General features: G+C 31.8%; 1 protein-coding gene and 1 pseudogene across 6 annotated transcripts in view; one reads left to right on the forward strand and one right to left on the reverse strand.

The window, feature by feature from the left end:
- Positions 1 to 23,146, forward strand: part of nAChRalpha6 (nicotinic acetylcholine receptor alpha6) — a 345,133-nt gene that overhangs the window by 18,004 nt on the left and 303,983 nt on the right. The gene's annotated exons all lie outside the window — the stretch shown is intronic.
- LOC140452215 (endoplasmin-like) lies at positions 988 to 9,435 on the reverse strand (annotated as a pseudogene).

Genomic DNA, 23,146 nt, shown 5'->3' on the forward strand with positions numbered 1-23,146 from the left:
AACATCCAAAGTGGAAAAATGCTGAGGCAACTCCCATGGCAGTAAAAATTAATAAGCGTCATTAAATTCCCATGTGAAAACAAAGATAAATCTGGCCGGTTATTCAAACACGTAATATTATATTTGCACATAATTATTACCTGCTCTGATACTATCAGCAAAAGTTGACAAAAAATTAGTTAAATCCTTCCGTGGTCAAATTGCGCTCTAATTGAGACAGTAACTGTCTTGCCTCTTCCACTCTTCGACTCTTTCACATTTATTTTGTTGTTTTAATTATACTTTTTGTATTGTCAAGAACCTTTGAAGCAAGAACAATGAATATTAATGTATGAATTTTCGTTTAATTAATTTTAAAAAGAAATGACATTTCGAGAGCTAAATTTGTCATCGAAAAATACATAATTTAAAGAGGTCGTGGAATCGCTTATTTCTAGGTGTCGGTAGTAGCATAGTTACAATGGTGAATGACGTGATATTTTTGGTTAAATCTCTTTGATTTTTAGATGAAGAATAAAAGGAAGAAGCACTCCTTTCAATTTTATCTCCAACTAGATATTTCATTATGATTTAAATTTATGTAGTATTTTTGTATGGCCCTTTATAAAAAGCTATTTATTCATCATCAATTCACCAATTGGAAACTTAAAAAATGTCGCAAAAATATTATCTTGTCATAGTGAAAAGTTAGTTTGTGTTTAGACTTCAATTGACAAAATTTTCAACAAATTTTTTAGGATTATATAAATTTTGAATATAAGTTTTTTGCTAAAAGAGATATTTGTTTCTTTTCTTGGCATATGATCTTTGTATTATTATATGTGTAATAAATATATAAAGATATAAATAAAATATTCTTTAATATATACATATCCAAAATATAAAACATGTGCCTACTCCTTATTCGGTCTCTCAGCGTGTTTCTTTTCAGATTGTACAATTATTGTACTTAACACTTGCACTTCACACCTCAAACAAACAATATACTTAAAGTTCATCGTGGTGCTCATTCTTGGAGTAAGAAACTGCATCTATTTGTTCTTCTTCCGAAATACCGTCTTCAGGTAAATCTTCTTCTTCTTCTTCAATTTGTTAATCTAATGGTAATCTAAGTGTTTTCCTCACTATTGCTTCAACAGATTTAACAAAATCTGCGGTTTTCTGAAGCATATAACTAGTTTGAAACTTGACATTTCTGAACATCATCTTGACCATATTTTTGGGAATTGGATCAATAGAATTAGCAAGTACTCGTTTAAGAAGTTCTTTTATCAAAGGATGTCTCGGATTCATTTCCAAAGTTTTCTTCTGGTTAAGGTAGTAATTACGTTGTGGATGGTCAGATTTTTGATGAGCATTCGATAAAGTCAACCTTTCCATCTTTCCGGTCCAGCCGAATATAGACTTACGACCAAAATGCAAGGTGAATCCGACAATCTTTCAGAAACAGAGGCCTTGCCAATATCATTCTTCAATGCATCATTTGCCAACCATTTGGTGAGAGGTTCGGACGTTTCTTTAATTGTGTTAATTGATCCTTGCTTCATTCTGCTTTCGTTAGACTGAAACCTTCTTTGGCTACATTCTGGAACTTTTTGCCTTTGAATTCAGGAATTGCGGAAATTGCATATAATAACAGTTTAACGAAGGGTGACTTTATCTTTGGAATACCCGGAAATGTAGAATATTTTGTCTTGCTTTGGTTTCATTTTCTTTACGTAATACGACAAGTTGTTATCCGCTTCCGTTGGATAACAAGAATTTTAACAATTTGGCAAGCCTTGTGCAGTTGGCTGGGTCTTCAATAGCATCCAGGGTAATATTCTTAAAAAATTCCTTCTAGAATTTGAATTTGAATCAAATTTTCCTTAGTTGCCTTGATTAATTTGTGTTGTAGCATCTCCCAAGATACATATTCAATGATAAGTCATCAAAATCTACTACCCTTCTACCAAAAAGGTAAGATGGGATCATATCGTTAAATTCATCATCATAAGTGATAAACGCACAGCAAACGTACAGTTTATTATTGTCAGTTTTAGTTCCATACCTATTAAAGCTTTCTATGGTTGCACATTAGAAACATAAAACAAAGCTTTGAATGTAACTTTTCCTTCTACAACGAAATGAATTTAGGTAAGCGGATCTTTGGTGTCTTTGGTCAATGCCTGATAAAATTGATTATATTCTGCATCCTCAATCTCGTTAGTTTTCTGGCCCAAATCGGTTTGTTGTCTTTTAACAACTCCTAATTCCAAACGGTCTTGTATATTTTTTTAAATATTATCTTCTTTTCTTATTCTACTGCTACATCATCTTCATTGGCTGACTGAAATGTTTCTTCAGAAGAATCATCATCTACAGGTTCTTCAACTGTTTCAGCGTAACTAGTTCATAAATAAATTGGAAAATTAATGAATTGCGAATACTATTTAACAATATTGCGGATATTATCGTAGTCCAAGAAATCTTTGGATTCTGATTTCAGTTCCATACTTACAGTTGTTCCCCGTTTTTAAAGTATCTCCTCTTGGATCATCTAAGATGCTGAAGGATGCTGAATTCAAATCCCAAATATATTGTTTGTATTCATTATGTTTACTGGTTACGATAACTCTATCAGCAACCAAGAATACCGAGTAAAATCCAACACCAAACTGACCGATCATATTATTCATATCTTGTAAGGATTCAGCTGTAATCAATTATAACTAGTTTGAAGTTTGAACGGTAGCTTAAATAACAGTGATTTTAATGCAGAGGTAGCGATAGTTGAGAGGATAAATTCAATTCTTTCGTTGGTGGAAAAATAATTAAAATCATTAAATACATCTAAGAAGGAGACAATATTTTCTCGAAATTGATTTCAGTTAACTTTGGCGTCATTTCACTTTGTAGTAGAATTTATTAAGAACAAGGAGTCATCGTCTGTATCTAATACAAAGTACTACCGACACTTAAAGTAATTAAATAAAGCACATCCAAAGCATTAATTAAACCTTTATCATTTATATTTTCTGGATTTAGACCCCATGAAAAATGGGGATTATTTGGCTTTCTTTTACTGGGAAACAGAAAAAGTTTACTAATAGTTTAATTTGATTTGCCTTATTCTCGTAACTGTTTTATGAAAGGACGAGACGGATTAACAGCTAACTTGAATTAGCGCAATTCGTGTATTGTACATGAATTGTTATGGGATCTACTGGGAAATAAAATAGTAGAAAAACTAATTTGTAGATTTTAACAGATTTACGGAAATTAACTTAAAAGAATCTCTATGCAAAGTAAAATTAGATTGTTGCGCTATAAAATGAAATAATTGAGGCCAACCTGGCCTTGAATTCGTCCTGCATAATGCAATTTTGTCATACGAGAAAATCACGTGCTTCTCATTTAACTCTCACAACTTGTGCTCCAGCTTCAAAACGGCTGTTAAAGTAATGCCTACCTGATTCCGTGCCGTTGAGTAAAGAATATCCCTCGAGTCCATCTTGAAGCACATAAAGGAATCTTACAAGATTGGCTCTCGACGTTACATTGGATTTTAATAACTAACGATGTAGTTACTTGACAGCAAATCTGGATAATGCAATTATGTTTGGAATACCAGCCAAAACACTAGCTTCTGTCTATGTATTATTATTATTCAATATTTATAAACCCCATTAACAAAACTAAGTTTTAATGATTTTTAATGAACAATTAACCATCATTAAGTTTTTTTAATGATATTTTTTAATTTGTTTTAAATGGATTGAATCCTATGATTAATAATCACCTTAGGATTAATTTTGTGACCCTTTATCAACTGTTGTTAAACGTACACCCTTAGTAAATAATCATTTCCTCTTCTATAGGAATAAAGAGATAACGTAATTATTATTATTATTAGTATCTCAAGTCGAGACCTAACCTACCCCAACCGTTTGTTTTGTATAGCTTTTGAAAACTTAAAAACATGAAAAAGAAATATCCTTTACGACAATCACGTATATAAGTACTATTTATTATAATTCATACAATAGTAAATGAAAATTGCCGAGAAACTGTTAAATAATAACCGTCAAATTTTATATTGAAAAAATTTTCTTCTACTTTTCCTCTTCTCTATGGTCCTTATTCATTTTCACTCCATATTTTGTAAATAAATTACATCGAACAAAGTCCATATTATTATTCACACTAAATTAAATCCCCAAAAGTCACCACGGTATGACGTAATTACCGTAAGAATCTTAAAGGAATTACCAAGAAAAGCCCAACTTTATCTTACACAACTGTATAACGCCGTATTAAGAACAGGACATTTCACTCTAGTTTGGAAATTAGCCCCAAATAATATTAATTCCAAAACCCGGAAAATTCTAAGAGGAAATAAAGTCCTACAGACCTATTAGCCTGCTCCCTATTATGTCTAAAATATTGGAAAAACTGCGGTTATTGAGAAAACACATATTTCAACTGTAACTAATAGAACCAGCCAATTGAGTTGGACCTATTAGTTGGACAAAGTTGTCCCCCCTTTCGAGCAGGGAAGATGTATGCTCCCTTCATGTTAAATCTTATAACATAGACCTAGTGTCAATAAAATATTAAAATTTACCATATTTTCATGTAAGATAAGGGTTTCTAGATCTGTTTACGTAGCTAGTTTCAACTTCTTTTAATGTTTTTCACTGATGATGGTTTCACTGGACCGAAAACGTTTTGAAGATTTGTAATTTGTTTGGATAAATTTTTAAATTATTTTTAATTTCTAACGTCAATAAAAGTTTGTTTTGTACAAAAAAGTGTATTTGGACTATGTATTGTTGCTTCAGTGTACACAGGAAATGCGGTAAATTGTTCCAGTTGACAATAGATCATTTGAAGATTCGTCAAATCTAAGATTTTCTTGTGTTGTCTTGGTTTTCTTCGAGATGGACTTAACGTGATATTTTTTCAAGATTTAATTAATTCGATATGCCATATTTTAAATAAAAAATTTTACCTCGTGGTTTTCTTCGCTGATCGAAATTGTAGTTGACTAGGTTTTGACGTATGGATAATTTGACGCCCCTTCAAGGTTTCTTAAATATTCTATAGAAAGTAACCCCAAAGACCAGAAAATCTACAACATTTGTATTTTCATAGGTTTATTTTTATTCCATATTTTTACTCTTTTTATTGTGAACAAAACCAGTGAATCGAAATCTTATGATTAAGGACAAATGATTCTATTAATTTTTTAATGGAAAAAGATGCGTCGGTACATATATATATATATATATATATATATATATATATATATATATATATATATATATATATATGAAATATATATATATATATATATATATATATATATATATATATTAGAAGTCATATACGTTGGAATACATAGTGGTCTCTAATGAAAATCTTTTTCTAAGATACTCAATATTTCGCTAATTATTTGATAGCTTCCTCAGGAGTAAACTGAATTTTGTAAACTAATATTCAATTTTTTTTCAGTTTACTTCTGAGCAAGCTATTAAATAAATAGCAAAATATTGAGTATTTTAGAAAAAAGAAAGATTATCATTAGAGACCACTTTACCCGATAATTCCAACGAATTTATATATATATATATATATATATATATATATATATATATATATATATATATATATATACATATATACCTGTTATCTTGTTTAAAATGGTACTGGTATTTCAAAATCCCTTTCCATCCACACTGTACGTAAAAAATTTCAACCATTCTTGAATTATACTTCTGGGTGTTTGTGGCAATTCGGCAATTAGTCAAATTTCCGTGATTAGTATATAATAGAGAAAAAAAAGCAATGAATAATAGGCGAAAAAGGGTTACCATTATACAGAGCTCATATTTGAATTCCCAAATTTAAGCTATCTGAGAACGGCCAGAAAAATAATAACTTGATTCATTTTAACGGCTGATACAAAAACCTTAATTATAGCATTAAAATTTAATGCGAATTTTAAGACGGAAGTTTTAATACAGTGTTACCCAACTAAATATTATCTGAACCAAGCTTTAATCTGCTAATCTGAAGAAATCATTTGTTAAGTTTTTCTAATTGAAAAGAAGCCAAATGAAAACAAAGAAATAAAGTCAAAAGCCCTTTTCGTTAAAACGGGTTTTTAGCCTTTATAAACTGGTGTTTGTTTATAGTTCAGTGGATTGTTTAAATTAAATATATGTAATAGCGGAAATAAAAGTAGACGATTGCATTTATTTTCAATTAAAGCTCCACCATTGCTCTACATGTGTTTCGAGGTATTTATCTCTCACCAGGAATACTTTTGGCACCTTAAACTGGAATGAAATGCACTTAACTATTTAACCGTTTTAGTAACATAACAGGTCTAAATACGCTAGTAGCGACCTCTATATGAAACAACGAGAAGTCAGACTCTTTCAATAGTGAATTAGGTGAACTGCAAATCCAAGCTTACTGGAAGCTATTAGACGATGATAGAAATAACCTTATATTCCGACAATACATCTACAGTTTTCCCTTGAAAAAGCCATTTTTGCACTCTTTACGTCAAGAACAAAAGTAGACCATTGCATTTCTTTTCAATTCAATCTTTAATATTGCTCTTCACGTGATTCGAAGTATTCACTTTTCATCGGGAGCACTTATAGTAACTGAAATGAAATGCCTTAAACTGTTTAGACATTGAATATACCCAAATGAATGAATCCCAAATATTGATATGTGCCAATATATCGAAAGTTAAATACAATTCTAAAATATATCGATATATTTAATGTATCGATACATCGTTGACATCCCTACAATTAATAGAAGCCAATACATAACAGCAATATATCAGAGAGAGACAACCGGTGACATATATTTTCCAAATCTTATTTAAGAGTTTAACAGCGTTGTAGGATACAGCAGATTCGCATCTTATAGTATGCTCGAGTATTTGGATATTCCTAGGGGTAAGCAGCTCTATTTGCCGTGTTTGCTTTTCAAATTTGTATGTAAATTTAATAATTGTTTCTGCAAATAGGAATTAATTGACGTTTATAGATAATAAAAATAATCACGTTCCTATGCACGGAGTTCGCTTGAAGCAACAATGTATGGGGTGGAAGTTTATATCCCTTAATATGTGTAATTGCCAGCTTCCATGTTAAGTACTTTATGACAATTAGCTCTAACTGCGTTGGTTGGAGCTATAGAACTCCGAATCTAATTTTAGAATAAAGCTGTTTGTGTTCATTATATTAGACATTTAATAAAAAAAATTAAATTCTATATGTACACAACCAAGAATTGTTTTTCTGTTATAAAAGTATTTTAAGATGTTAACCCATTTGAAGAAGTTCAGTCGTAAACCGACTATATAAAACTATTTATATAATTTATTATTTCAACCCTGTTATAAAAAAGCACTTTCTTGAATAATAAAATAAATATGTATAATAACAAACAGCAGGTAGAATAATTATGGAAAGAAAATTGTCTTCTTCTTTAGGTGCCTTCTCTAATGGAGGTTGGTGATGACATATTAGCAGATATGTTGTGGTTCATCATTTAGCTTCAGCAGCTCGGATAGTGTAATTAATGATATTTCTCCACTGGTCGCGGTCATCACCTTTATGTATTGCCTCAGTATAATTTTTTTTTTTAAACTTTTTCGTAATATCTGTCCATCGCTGTAGATATCTGCTTGGAGGTTTAGTCCTGTCCAATTCTTGATGTTACGTAGTCAGGTCATTTGTTGGAGCACGCTTTCCTTCTTTCTTCCTTTCATTATTAGTTGTAGAAAGTTATATCTATCGTGTCTACGTATATGTCCAAGATACTATGTTTTTCGTTTATTAATAAATTCTACAAGTTCACGATCTCTAATCATACGTCTTAAACCTTCTTCATTTATAACATGGTCAGTTCGTGGAATTTAGAATGCAGTTGAATATCCACATCTCAAAGTTTTTCAGGAGTCGTAAAGAGCTAATTTTCAGCGTCCACACTTCCATGCTATGTAGTAGAATAGTATGTATATACCATTTTAACATTTCATATCGTAGAGTTAGATCAGTATCTCAGTTGGTGAAAAATTGATTGGAATTTTTTTCTTTTTAATACTAATTCTCTTATGTATTCTCTTTAAACCAATGTAGAGCTAGAAAGTATTGCATAGTTTACGGATTCAGTGCAGTAAACTCACGCCTAAACCAGTGGAGGGGAGGCGAGTAGAAAATATAAATATGGCCTCCGCAGTACAACACGGCGTCAGTTTCAGCTTACAAGCGAAGCAGTACCATCTCCAGAAGATGCCAACCCCTAGTGTTGTCGAAACGTCGAAACTAATCTCAGAAGACAACGGCCTAACAGCCCAAACAAACAGTTTAACAAGATAAAATTTGTTTAATATATCTTAAATTATAAGAGTTTACTTGTATTTTGTAGTATTTATGGATCATTTGCGTGTCACAAAGTGTAAGGCGTCGTTGATAATAATTTTCCCATTACATCGGCTGTTGGAAATTAGATTATGGACCTGAATGTTGACTAGTTTCTTACATTTATAGTAGCTAATAAATGTGGGTATTCATTTGAACAAAACACTGTTCACAAACAAAATAAATATTTTCTACAAAAACGTTCGCAGATCAGTATCGTCCAGTATATTCGAGCAGCATGTTCTAGATCTAGAATATTTCCAGAAAATATTGGTCAGCAATATTTTTTTCTGAATGTATAGAATGTGACAAATATGTCCTTGATACCAAGGGGTAAATCGAGCACAGTGGACAGTACAAAAATGTTTGTAGAAACTGTTCATACGGTTTATTTGTACATATCTAGTAGCCGATTTTTTTAATTTTTACCTCGTTTAAACGCACATTTCACATCAAAGTGACGTTAATTATTAATGACGGACCCAGAATAGGTTAATTAAAATTAAAACATCAAAATAAAGAAATATAACAAAATAGTAATTATTATATAAAGAAGTTTTTTTAATAAAATCTATTATATTCTTAATAACGAAAATGAGGAAATTTGGGTTACAAATATGTATTTTATTTAAATCTATTTTATATTAAATAATGATAAACAGTAACATAATTAATGTTTGGTGGAAGCCCCATTATTGTCAATACAAATATATAATCTTCTGTTCATAGATAGCATCAATCTCCTCCTGATATAATCAACAAGCTTCTCTTATGCCTGCTCAATTGTTTGCCATAGTTTACTTCTATTCCGTGGCCTAAAGTTCCATTTAATTTCTTTATCAACTCTTCCCACACGTTTCGATGGGGATAAGGTCTGGACTCCGGGAAGGCCACGGAAGAACATGAGTTTCTTCCAACCATCCTCGAAAAATTCTACTCGTATGCACCGGGAAATTGTCATGAAGTTGTTATTGGGACATATCTGGATCATTGATGGTAACATTATGTTCTCAAGAATATGTTTGTAATATAATCTTCTAAATTTTTCTTCTATATGAAAACAAGCCCTCAGGTCTTCAGGACTTATCTATCTGCATACGTTGACCGAGAGTCCTCCACTATCTCTTAAAACATAAGTATATCGTTCATAAAACCTATGATTTCTTCACCTATAAACTCTTATTTGACCATTGCTATATAATTGAAACACTTTTCAATGCATTCTAGGGATTTTGGATACATTTAATAGCTTATTATTTTATTTTTCAATAAGCGTGAAATTTTTGACAAACACTTTGACATTTAGCAAATCCGTACGACACTGCGATTTTACAGTGTAAAATAAATGTAATGTGTAAGTGTAATGTATATTGTAAAAATAAAAGGGTAAACTATTTAGTGACCGCAGCTGTACATGCAAGAAAAATAAAAGTTTCCCGACCTTGCTTTATAAAATAAAAGAGGTACAAAACAAAAAACGAACGTGATTACTAACGGAACAACTCAAATATTTTGTTGTTCTGAATATTCATGCAAAAAGTTTTATTTTTTATTAATTAATGACGTGATTTTAATAATTTTATTTATTGATTTTACATGTTAACATAAACCTATTTGTATTTTCGCCCAACAAATCATTTTGTAATTTGTTAGCAACACCCACATCTTAAATTACTCTCAGTCAATACCTTTATCGACGCCGATAACTTTTCTTGTGCAAGAAATGGAAAAAGTGTAATTGCGTAGGAATTTGCTGCTAATAGAATATCTCGTGTGACAGCATAAATGCTGAAGGGTTTATTTTGCTATGCAAGTCGTTTCCAGATGATTAAAATCAATATCAAGAACAATTCACAATGTACGCCTATGCTGGCGTTGGTCTTCTGTTCCGAGGATCGGACTTGCTCAGTTGACGGTGGCTTTTAAATGTGCTTCTCTCTTTATTTTAAAAAACTAGTTCCTTTTTTGCCCAAAATTCAATTAAAATTCAAATAAATGTATATATATATATATATATATATATATATATATATATATATATATATATATATATATATATATATATATATATATATTCTAAATGTGGTTCTTCACTAAGGTAGTGGAAGGTTCCCGGTAAACAGTTGGAAAATAAAAGAAAGGATATCATCTACTTCACCCTTTTATTGAGTACGTTTCGTGTATTAAATCTTTAGTTCATCTACAAAATGATTTAAATAAGCAAACATCCACAGATACAAAAAAAATTTGCACATAGTTTACCTTACAATAGATATGCAGCAATAATATAATGGAAGTGAAGAAAATAGCTTAATTTATGAACCATACCAAACCAGATTATAAAGTATAAAATGTTCATTTTAAGTGATCAAAAACAGAAGTAAGTCAGTTTTGTAAAAGTTAAAAAAAATGTTCAAAGAACAGAAATGTTAAAAACTTTAGTTTAAGTAACAGAGCAAAAAATTTTATCCAAGATAAAAGACAAACAAAGTTCCAATTTAGCACTGATATTACGTAATAATAGACGTTATTTACATTAAAGACATTATTGTAGTATATATTTAACTTTAGGTAACATTATTAAATAGACTTGTTCGAAGCAATAAGTGACAAAGTAAAATTACCGGCAAAGCACAATGCAAACACTTAAAAGTTTATATACAAAAAGATCCAAGAATTCAACAGGTATTCGTTTGAAAGTGTGTAATTACTTATGAGTGAAATTACACACATATGAGTATCCCCGAAAAAACAATAATGACATTTCATACAACTCTATCTAACAGAGCGGTAATTCCAAATCTGTTAGCATACCAGGGTGTTGCCAAAGTTAGTGTAAGTTGACATAATGAAGTGAACAAGGATTTATATAAGACCTCTATCCTTAAGGTGGATCTCAACTCTGCATTAACTTGTAAGGATACAACTAGCACTTGCATAGAGCACTAACGATTCAGATGATAAAATCATAATCGTTTATATGTAGTTCACTAGATCCAACAAAACAACTATGTAAATGCAAAAACAAGCATATATTTACTACTATTTAATATTTAATTAACTATTTATGTATGTATTTATTAACTTATTTAATATTTAATTATATATTTAAATTATTAAATGTTAGCTGATAAAAACTATATAAAGAATCAAAATATATATATATCAGTTCTGCAAGATTAAAGAATGATAGAATTAACTTAAGTTACTAATCTATCTACTAGTCAGTTCTCTTATTGAAAGCATTCGGATGTTTAAGCATTCTTTCATTGCAACGAATATTAACCTCTTCATGATTGACCTTATGTTTAGTAGTGATGGCATGTGCTGCCACAGCACAAGTGTGCTTATATAAATTAGTATCACTGCGGCGGGAGGTTAATCTACCCTTAAGTAACCGCCCAGTCTGACCTATGTAACAAGAAATACATTCAGCACAGGGAATGTGGTAAACAACAATAATTTGTTCTAAGAGGGACAAGTTGAGAAAAGTAAGGTAATAAAGAATATTGGAATATTGCGAAAAAAACAGTGCTAAATCAACTTGAGGCTATTCAAAACACGGCACTTCGAATTGCTACAGGAGCATTTTGTACAAGCCCTGCCACAAGTCTACAATGTTTAACCGGTGAATACTCTCTAAAATTAAGAAGAACGTACCTCTCCTTGGCCTATGTCTCAACTATATCTGCAGTATCATCACACCCCACTGTTCATCACACAATTGCAGATCGTTTTAAAGAATCATACAATAAAAATGGTGTAGATCCTTTTTAAGAAAGAATTAGGAGACATTTATCCTTACTTGACACCCATTTTCCAGAAATGTTCGAAACAAATATACCGACTCCTTCTCCTGGGACCATCCCACCTATATCATGTGATCTATCACTTACATCATATAATAAATTTGAAACTCCCTCTATAAAAATTCAACAATGTTTCCTTAACAAATTTGCCAACTTCCAGATTCCTTATCACATATACACGGATAATTCTAAAACCCCCTCAGGGTCAGCATTTGTCGTACCATCCATTACATCACAATTTAAGTTACCCTTCATTAGTAGCATACACACTGGAGAATTATGCAATTTTTCAAGCGCTTATTCATATTATCGACCTCAACATTCCTAATTCTCTTATAATCTTATAAACAATTGCATACCAGACATCCTACTGCGCTTCTCTTAAAGAATGCACTATTTCAACTCCATGAAGCTAACCTAAAAGTTCAGTTCGTATGGGTTCCATCACACATCGGACTCTAAGGGAATGAAGAAGCAGATGTTCGCGCACTTGAGGCTATCGACAGTGCCACTTCAGTTACAGTGAAAATAGTGATAGCGGTGGACCTCAAATAATTTTTTAAACAAAAGTTGTTAACTAAGTGGGAAAGTGCTTGGCAAGATTCGCAATCAGTGCTACGCAAAATTAAACCTCAGACATATTGGTATGATATTGATCTTAACCGACAACTGTTTGTGAAGTTAACCTGGTTGCGTATAGGTCACACGAGATTGACCCATAGTTACTTAATAGCTAAAACAAACCGTTCTTTATGTGATTTGTGCAACCGTACATCATATTTTAATAGACTGCCCTAAATTTAATAAAGAAAGACACACAAACTTATCATCTCACAAATTATGTAAAATTTTAGGTCCAAATTGTAATATTAATGGTTTATTTAAATATCTTAAAGATATTAATGTACTACATACCATATAATGTATAATGTATAGGTATAGCTAATGACCCCTGTGGTTGATTCTATTAAAATAAAAAAAAAAAATGGAATATTAACTTAGTTAAAGGATTCCCATGTATTGTAGTTTGTAAAGCTGTATTGTTAACACTGTTATTTGAAATTGACCTTAACTGGTCACCAATGGGTATTAATTGTGGAAATATAAATCATTAATTGTGGAAGTGTAGTTTGAATACTGTTCTCGGAGATCGCACTTATCACATCATCCATATATTTGTATATGAACGGTAACTTGAACGGTAGTCGTGAAAGTATTATATTGAATATATGATCTAACTATGTTGGCTAGAATGGGGCTAATCTGAAAACCCATGGGAGTGCCAACTATTTGTGAGTAAAAAGTTCCACCAAATTAAAGTATATATTAGGAAAACTAAATTCGATCAGCTTAAAGAATTTATTCTTACTTAGTGTGGTATTTGGTTCTAATAAGTGCCAATTTTGTTCTAAAATTTTAATGATTAGGTTGAGAGGAATGTTCGTGAAAAGCAGTACCGCGTCTAGGGATAGCGTCTCTTGCAGTTGCAAACGAAACTTCAAAAACAAACAATTCCGAAGCATACGCCTATAAACTAAGAAAACAATGTATCTTAACAAAGATGTCTATGTCGATACACTGTGTATTACAAAAGTTAATGTAAAAAATGTATTACATACAATTTTAGTATTTAAATTTCACTAAATACTTATGACTGAAAAACTTTTGGAACACATTAAGAAAAATTATGAAAATTCCACTTTCTGTGCTATGTAATAAAGCAAGTCCGTTCCGTGTGTGATGTGGGGTAATTTTATCTAGCGGTTTAGTGTTGACAAACAACACAAGAACTTTAATATTATTGCTGTTTACCGACGTCGTCATTTCGAGGGTTGAATTCTGTTGGAGTTTCTGCGACACAAGATATTCATTAGAGGCAAAGCTACGAGAAACGTCTTGTTAATTTTTTGTCATGTTAGTGCTCATATGAATGTGGAAATTTCCAACTGTCTTGATAACAAAATGCAGATTATTATTTCGCTGAAATTCGTTTAAAGTTAGTTTGACACGTAATGGCTGTTTATGATCAAATTACGCTCAAATTAGCTTCATGTACACACTAATATAAAACAGTATAATATTATTCTACTGGGTTCTTCCCTCTTTGGGATTTTGCTGTAAAATGGCAAACTATTATCTCTCAAATTTATGTTTATCTAAATTTTTCATGGTTTTATTGTTTTTTTTTCTATTTCGACAATTTAATTTCACTCATAATTTTTTTTGTTTACGTACAATTTTAAGCATTTTCTTAACTATCTTATTTTGTATTTTACTTACTAAAATGTGTATAGGAATGTACATAGTATATTCTTTAAAAAATATATTGGTTCCTTGGATTATGGAATTGTTTTTCTTGAAAGAATGAATTTTCCTTAGAACAAGTAATTTTAGCTCTATCGTATAGAATTTACAGATTGTCTTTTTAATATTAATGTTGTGATTTGATTTGTAATTTAGATGTCTGTTGAGGTGTGTTAGTTTTCTATACATCTGCGTCTCTTATCCGGAATCCTTTGAAATTAAAACATCGAGAAAAAGTACTGTATTATTATATTCCTTTTCCATGATAAATATTCTTGTCTCTTCTTTATCATTTGTATTATTCAGGAACATGTCCAACAACTTTGATCCATAAGCCATATTGAAAACACATCATCTACATATCTCCATTATACTGTGGGTTTTCAATTTTGTTTAGAAATAATATTTGTTTCGAAATCTTCTATAAATATATTAGGTAAAGCAGAGCCCATTAGTCTAGGAGCAAAAGGGATTTCGTGGCCGATTGAGGTCCATAAGATTTTATAACTGATTTTGATGTATTTTGTCCCGCTGAATCCGAATCTTTAAACTGATAATTCGAATTTTTGGCAGACTTTTGGTGTTAACAATTTAAAGTTAAAATGCTTATAAATATTCAACTGATAAAAATATACACTTTTTTAATCATGTTTTGTTTATGTTCAAAAAACAAACCAAACAAACGTTAAAGAATGGAAATCGGTTTATTAGAAGCCGAGATATTGTAAATTTATTATTAAAAATAACAAATTATCGACTATATCAGACATTTTTGTTTATAACGTTGCTAAAGCTCAACGTATAAAAATTTAAAGCCCCTCATTTTAAAGATATGATCTTAAGCTTTAAAATAAATTTTGAAAAATTAAATTTCATTAATTTTTAACGAAGTTATATAAGTATAAAATATGAAATTTATGTGTAAAAAACAATTGAATTTGTTTATAATGATTTTTCGGTAGGACCTCTGTGAAGATAGGATTGATACCGAGCTATTGACGTATTTGGGCATAAAAAAGACATTCGATAAGTATATGTCTGATTCGGAGAGTCGTATTACAGTGGTGATATTTTGATTGTGGAGATCATGTCATCAGATAGCCATGTAATATGCCAAGACGGGTAGTCTTTTAGGCAATCTATGGGTGATTGCTATATTTTCCGAGATAAACTAAGACAAGTAACTAGGTTCACTGAGGGTTTAATTTCATGAAGCGCTGTAGCAATTTTATTCCCGTGAATTTGTCAGATAGATAGATTAAGCTTCTTAAGTCTGGCTTTTATATAATTGCAGATTTGTAATTTAATAGTGGTATCCATGGCTGATGCGTCTTTTTGGCAAGGCAATCGTATTTTTCGTTACCACTAATTCCAACATTTGATAGTACCCATATCGGAGTGACATTGTATTTTGTATTTGTATTGTATTTGGGTTTTAATAATGAATCCCGAATATTTTGGGTGGGTGTTAGACAAAGACAATTTAATGCCCAAGAAAGTTAAAATACTTTTGTCAAATTGCTGTATTTTAGCGAAAACTGCATCAAATTCTGTTCAGTAAAGCTCACAATGTTCATTTTCCATTGTACTGTAGTCCCCATTAACATGATACTGAATTTTTTGATCTGATCTGATCTGAAAAAATCGTTATAAACAAATTCAATTGTTTTTTACACATAAATTGTATACTTTAAACTTATATAACGTCGTCAAAAATTAATAAAATTTAATTTTTCAAAGTTCATTTTAAACCTTATAATCATATCTTTAAAATCCTTAATCCTTAAAAACCTTATAATCATATAAAAAGATCTTTAAATCTTTTTACGTTGAGCAAAAGCAAAGTTATAAGCAAAAATGTCTAATACAGTCGTTACTTAGTTATTTTTTAATCATTAATTTGCAATATGTCGGTTTCTAATAGACCCTTTTTAATCTTTCAAAGTTTGTTTGGTTTGTATTTTTTAAAGAAACAAAACTTAATTTAAAAAAAAGGGTATGTCTTTATTAGTTTTTTAATTATAAGCATTTAAACAATTAAATTAATTATAACAAATTCCTGTCGGATTATCCTGTTGAAGATTCGGAATCAGCGGGTTAAAATACATAAAAAATACTTGTAAAATCTCATATACCTCGATCGGCCACGAAACTCATTTGCCCTTGCCCGTAGATTACATTGCTATACCAAAATTTTGTTTATAGAATTCATTATTTAGTTGAAAATAGGTGTTATCAGTTCATTGTCAATAATTTAATTTAATAGTTATCATTACTGAAAAATATAAAAAATAAAGAAGAGAAAAATTTTTGAAATGATTTTAACTGTTTGGCCTATATAGTAACATAACAAGTACTAGTACACTAGTTCTTCTTCAAGTGCCATCTCCGCGGCGGAGCTCGGCAATCATCATAGCTATTCGGACTTTTGAGACGGCTGCTCTGAAAAGTTCATTTGATGTACATCCGTACCACTCTCTCAGGTTGCGCAGCCATTGTACGCCTCCCTATGCTTCTCTTTCCTTGGATCTTTCCCTGCATAATCAGTTGAAGCAAGGTGTATTTCTCTCTACGTGTAATATGTCCGAGATATTCTAATTTTCTTGTTTTTATTGAATTTAAAATTTCCATTTCTTTGTTCATCCATCCCAGAACCTCTTTGTTTGTGACGTGTTCTGTCCATGATATTTTCAGAATTCTTCTGTACACCCACAGCTCAAATGATTCAAGTTTTTTCATTGATGTCGCATTCAAGGTCCAAGATTCCATTCCATAAAATAAAGTCGAAAAAACATAGCATCTCGCCAACCTAACTCTTAGTTCCAGTTTTAAATCCCTGGTACATAGAACTCTTCTCATTTTGTTGAAATTTGCTCTAGCCTTTTCTATTCTTATTTTTATCTCCTGATTGTAATCATTTGTGGAGTTAATCATTGTTCCCAGGTATGCATATTTGTCCACTTGTTCGACGTTGGTTTCGTTTATTAGAAGATTATCGTTATTTCTTTGAGTTTTCGATATTCTCATAAATTTCGTCTTCTTGACATTCATTGTTAGACCATACTCTTTTCCATACTCTGCTATTCTGGTCACCAGTCCCTGAAGATCTTCAATAGTACCCTAGTAGTGACCTCTATATGAAGCAACGAGGAGTCAGGAGGCTTCTTTTCGATTGCGAATTAGGTAAACCCCAAATATAAGCTCACTGTAGGCTATTAGACAATGTTGGGAATAACCCTTTATTCCGGTATTAAATAAAATAACTGAACTGTAGATATATTTTACAATATATCTACAATTCTCCCTTGAAAAAATCCCATTTTTTGCTCTCTATACGCAGAGGAAAGACGTTGTTGCATTTCTTTTCAATTCAAGCCCATCCATTGCTCTATACGTGTTTCGAAATATTCACCTCCCATCAGGAGCACTTGTGGCAACTTATACTGAAATGAAATGACCTTAATAAGTTATAGGTAATATAAAGTAAAATACTTTTGTTAGTATTAACAAGTTTTTTTAACTCTTCCGTAGTGTATATTGCTTTTTTAATTTTTAATAATAGTTTTTGGATGATTGGCTTATTTTTTCTTTTCTATATTGATCGAAAGTTCCGTTGAACTGGTAACATTGTTAAATTAACCCTACAAAAGAATAAAAGAAACACTTCCCAATTTTGTGCTGACAGAAAATTTTACGTTCAATGGATTACGCGTTGACAAATAGTTAATGTGACATCATCGAATGTAAAGCAATGTACTGAAAAATTATGAGAAAGTCAATAGAGATATTTATAGGAAATATATTATATACGTCAATGAGAAGTTTACAGCTCGGTGCACTAACTTTTAAGCCAAATTGAAAGCTTTAGTTTGGTTAAAAGTGTGCTATATTCAGGGAGATTAATTCTGTTTAAGCGTGTGTTTGTTAAACCAGCGCCACTGCATTATTTAATAGATAAAATATACATATCTTGTGACCTGATAAATTTGATTATTTTAGGTAGAATTAGTAATTGTCTACAAAGAACTCAGTTCAAACTAAACTGCTTTTGAACAAGTTTAGGCTTTCACGACTAGACTCTTGTAATCACACATTAATTCCTGGCTTATATACCGCGTTCAGCAATTATTTCTTACTAGTGTTTGGCCTGTTATTGCGCCAGGAATTGTTAGGTTCGATTGTTCCGCTAGATGGTCCATTGTTGACTTGAAACAGGTCTTCAACGCAGGTCCGATTTAAACAGTTCGTTTGGATTTCATTCGAATTCGGTCTATTTATATGTGTCGGTAGAACCATCAGTGCGCCTGGGACAAGTTTTTTGCATAGTATTTCATTCCACGTCTTATTTAAAATTAGCTAGTTTTCAGTTAAAGGATAAGGATTTGGCAATAGTCTTTAAGAGTAGAGTGCTGGAAGAGCTTGAGGAAAAAGAATACGGTACATGACTAGTGAGAAGTTGTGTTACGAGTGGGAGAGGAAGTGCTACGAAAAACATCTAGTAAAGGGCCTCCTAGAAACAAAGAAACTTGGTGATGGAATGATGAGGTGCAACAGAAGGTTAGAGAGAAAAAAAAGACAGAGAGAGGTATGACAGGTCTAAAAGAAAAGAAGATAAGGATATATACAAGGTAGAAAAGAAAGAAGTAAAGCGCTGTAGCTACTGATAAGGAAAGATGCACAGCTGTATAAAGATTGGAAACACCCAAGCAAGGAGCAAGTCATCAAAGAATACCCACGTGGTATATTTTAGAAAGTTGCTAAATGAAGAACATCAGAGGAGAGACAGAGGATGCGGGATCTCAAATGAGAATATACCTGTGAAGGTTTGGAAGGCTCTAGGAGAAGAAGGGATTAATATTTTGTGGAAATGATGAGTGGGATATATGAGGTAGAAAGGATGCTCAATGCATGGAGAGAGAGAGAGAGAGGGAGAATGTGATGGTATCGTTGTATAAAGATAAATGGGACATTCAGGCCTGTAAGAACTATCGAGGGATAAACATTTGGGAGAGACTGTTAGTTGGGCTGAACGCTGAACAGGCTAGTTGGTTTAACTGGAAGCAAATGAGCAAGGTACTTTGTGATCGAAAAATCGGAGAAAGGCTGAAAGGAAAGATATACAAGAGTGTAGTGAGACCTGCGTTGGTGTATGGCGATTAGTCTGTAAAGAAGATCCAGAAAAAGAAGATGGAGGTAGCTGAAATGAAAGTGTTACGGTGGGTGTTGGTTAAGACTAGAAGGAACAGGATCAGAAACCACTTGATTAAAAAAAGAGAGACTACAGTCTCAAAAAATATTGAAGAACAAGGACTGCAATGGTTTGGTCATGTCAGAAGTAAAGATAAAAACTATGTGGGACGAAGGATAGAGCTGTTAGAACTTGAAGGAAGAAGAGGTAAAGGAAAACCGACGAGAAGATGGAAGGACTCTGCGGCTGAGGAATTGAGAGAGAAAGATTTTGGTGAATAAGACCCGATGGACAGAAATGTGTGGCGTGGAAGAATAAGGAACAGTGTCCCTTGCAAAGTGAAAAGCTTAGGAACAAGAATAAGAAGAGATAAAGAAGAGAGCAAAATGAAGATTTAAAATTTGATGTTTGTATTTTTCTGAAATCATTATATACTTGATGAGCGACAAGTATATTACCTATCGTTTTTTTTTATTTATTTTGCTTCAACCACTTAGGGTTATTAGCATAAGAAAAATACAAAAAATGATAAAGACATACATAGGCATATACAAAATATCAATTACATAATAATGTATACAATATATATTTTAATTATTAATGTATTGTATTAAATTTTGTTGAAAAGGTTTATAGTTTTCAAGAATTCTATCAAGTCAGCTACGTATTTAGATTCTCCTAAAAGTTCTTTTAATGTTTTTGGAAAGTGATGATATAGTCTTTCCACTGAGTATATTGGACACTCAATCAAAATGTGTTTCACTGTCACTTTACATTCACAAACAAAACACACTGGTTCCTCTTCTTTCTTCAACAAGTATTCATGTGTTGTAGAAGTGTGTCCTAATTTAAGACGTGTTATTAGGACTTGATGTTGTCGCTTTGAAGGCCAGAAGTTCCATGGAAGGATGGAAGACTTTATTTCTTTCAATTTAGTGGTGCTTCTATTCCATTGGTTTCGCCAAACATCGTGCAATTTTGATTTTAAGTAAGGTTTTAAATCCAAATGCACCGTTAGATTTTCCACTAATGCTGCTGTATTGGTTACTGCGGACCTAGCTAGACTATCTGCCTTTTCGTTACCATCTATTCCAACGTGTGATGGTACCCAGAGGAACTCTACTGTCAAATTGTTTTGGTATATACGGTATAAAATTAACTTAATCTGCTGCAATGTTGGATGAGAGGGATAGATCTGAGAAATTGATGTCAGACAACTAAGTGAATCAGATATTATAAGAGATTTGGGAAGTTTTTTTTCTAGAATATAGGTTAGGGCCTTATTGATGGCAAATAGTTCTGCTGTGAAAATACTTGTCTTAGGAGACAATTTATAGATGGAATGTTCATGGGATGTCACAAAGCATGCTCCTACTCCATTTATGGTCTTAGATGCGTCCGTGTATATAAAATGGAAATTTTTATACTGTGTGAGAACATGGAGAAAGTAAGTTTTAAAAAAAATTGGTATCACGTTATTTTTGTTATATGCTGTAAGTTTAAGGTTGCAAAGCGGAGAGGGAACAACCCAAGGAAAACATAAATTTATTTCACAGATAGGATAAATGGGTGGTAGTTCAATATTAAAATCGAATAAGTATCTATTAGCTCGTTCATAGAAAGGTACAGGACCCCTATTTCTTTTTCGATAGACCTCCTGGAACCTGTTAGCAACAGCATGATGAAGAACTGGATTTTTTGGGTTAGATTTTATACTCGAGACATACGATAGAGTTAAGTATTTTCTTCTTAGGCTTAAGGGTGGCTCTCCAGCTTCACAGAGTAGACTGTCCACAGGACTGGTGCAATATGCTCCTAGAGCAAGTCTAACGGCAGAACTCTGAAGAATATCCAAATTTTTAAGCAATGCTTGGTTTGCGGTGTTATACACAACACATCCGTAGTCCAGTTTTGATCTAATTAAAGCTCTATATAAATTTATTAGAGTTGGAAAATCTGCTCCCCAATTTTTATGTGATACAGATTTCATAATGTTTAGTCCAGCTTGGCACGATACTCTTAGCGAGTGTATATGACTTGTCCAACTTAATTTTGAGTCCAGTTGCATCCCTAGGAATTTAATTTCTTTTGTATATTCTATAGGAGAATTGTTTAAAAATAGATTTGGGAGCTTTTGTGTATTTGATTTTCGTGAAAAATGTATAGCTTTTGTTTTAGTGTTGGAAAACTGGAGCCCAATATTGTTAGACCACGATTCTATCGACTTAAGAGCTGCAGAAATACGATTATGAGCCGATAATATGTTTTTATTTCTTGCTAGAATTACTAGATCATCAGCATACAAAAAAGTTTTAATTGTGCGATTGCAGTCCGACACAACATTGTTAATAGCAATTAAAAATAGTGCTACGCTTAGATTCGAGCCCTGTGGAATTCCATTTTTCTGTAATTTAGATTCAGACAAATGGTTATTGATTCGAACTTGGAAATATCGTTGCCGTAGAAAGTTTGAAATAAAAGCAAACATGTTACCGTGAATCTTCCAATTGTGGAGTGTGGTTAAAATATCGTAGCGCCATACTGTATCAAAAGCCTTTTTTACATCAAAGAATATGGCTAAACATTCTTGATTACATATAAATGCTTCATGAATTTCTGATTCTAATGATATTAAGTTATCTAATGTTGATCTATTTTTCCTAAATCCACTTTGTTCGGGTATAATAAGATGTTTATGTTCAATATACCACATGAGTCGATTGGCAATGATCTTTTCTAGCAACTTACACATTGCATTCGTGAGAGAGATTGGTCTATAGGATTCTGCTTCAAATTTAGGTTTACCTGGTTTGTGTATTGGAACTATGATTGACGAGTGCCATATGTGTGGGAATACCTTATTCATCCATATAAAATTGAATAGTTGCAATAATAGTTCTTGGCCTACTAGTGGTAGGTTCTGTAGAAAAAGCACAGGTATATTATCTGGTCCTGGACTAGTATTTCTAACGGAGTTAAGAGTTTCAATAAGTTCAGTCAAGCTTATAGGATTGTTTATTGGTGAAGTGTCATTGATTATTGGTATTCCTTTATTTTCTTCAAATCGTTTCTTATTTAAGAATTCTACTGAATAGTTTTCATCACTAGAAGCGGTACAATATTGGTTTGCCATTATTTCAGATATATTGCATTCGGACGTAAATGTCTGATTGTCTTTTATTAAGTACTTTATAGAGTGTTGTGAATTTTTTCCAGATATACTTCTAATCATGTTCCAGATTTGACCAATTGGAGTAGATCTATTGATTTCTGAAACAAACTTTTGCCATGACTCTTGCTTGCTTTTTTTAATAATAAATCTACATTTAACTCTTACTCTTTTAAATTCTAAATGATTTTCAGTAGTTTTATATCGTTTATATCTATTAAAAGCCGATTTAGATTCCCTTATT

The sequence above is a fragment of the Diabrotica undecimpunctata genome, chromosome 10, assembly GCF_040954645.1.
Source record: "Diabrotica undecimpunctata isolate CICGRU chromosome 10, icDiaUnde3, whole genome shotgun sequence".
NCBI classification, from domain to species: domain Eukaryota; kingdom Metazoa; phylum Arthropoda; class Insecta; order Coleoptera; family Chrysomelidae; genus Diabrotica; species Diabrotica undecimpunctata.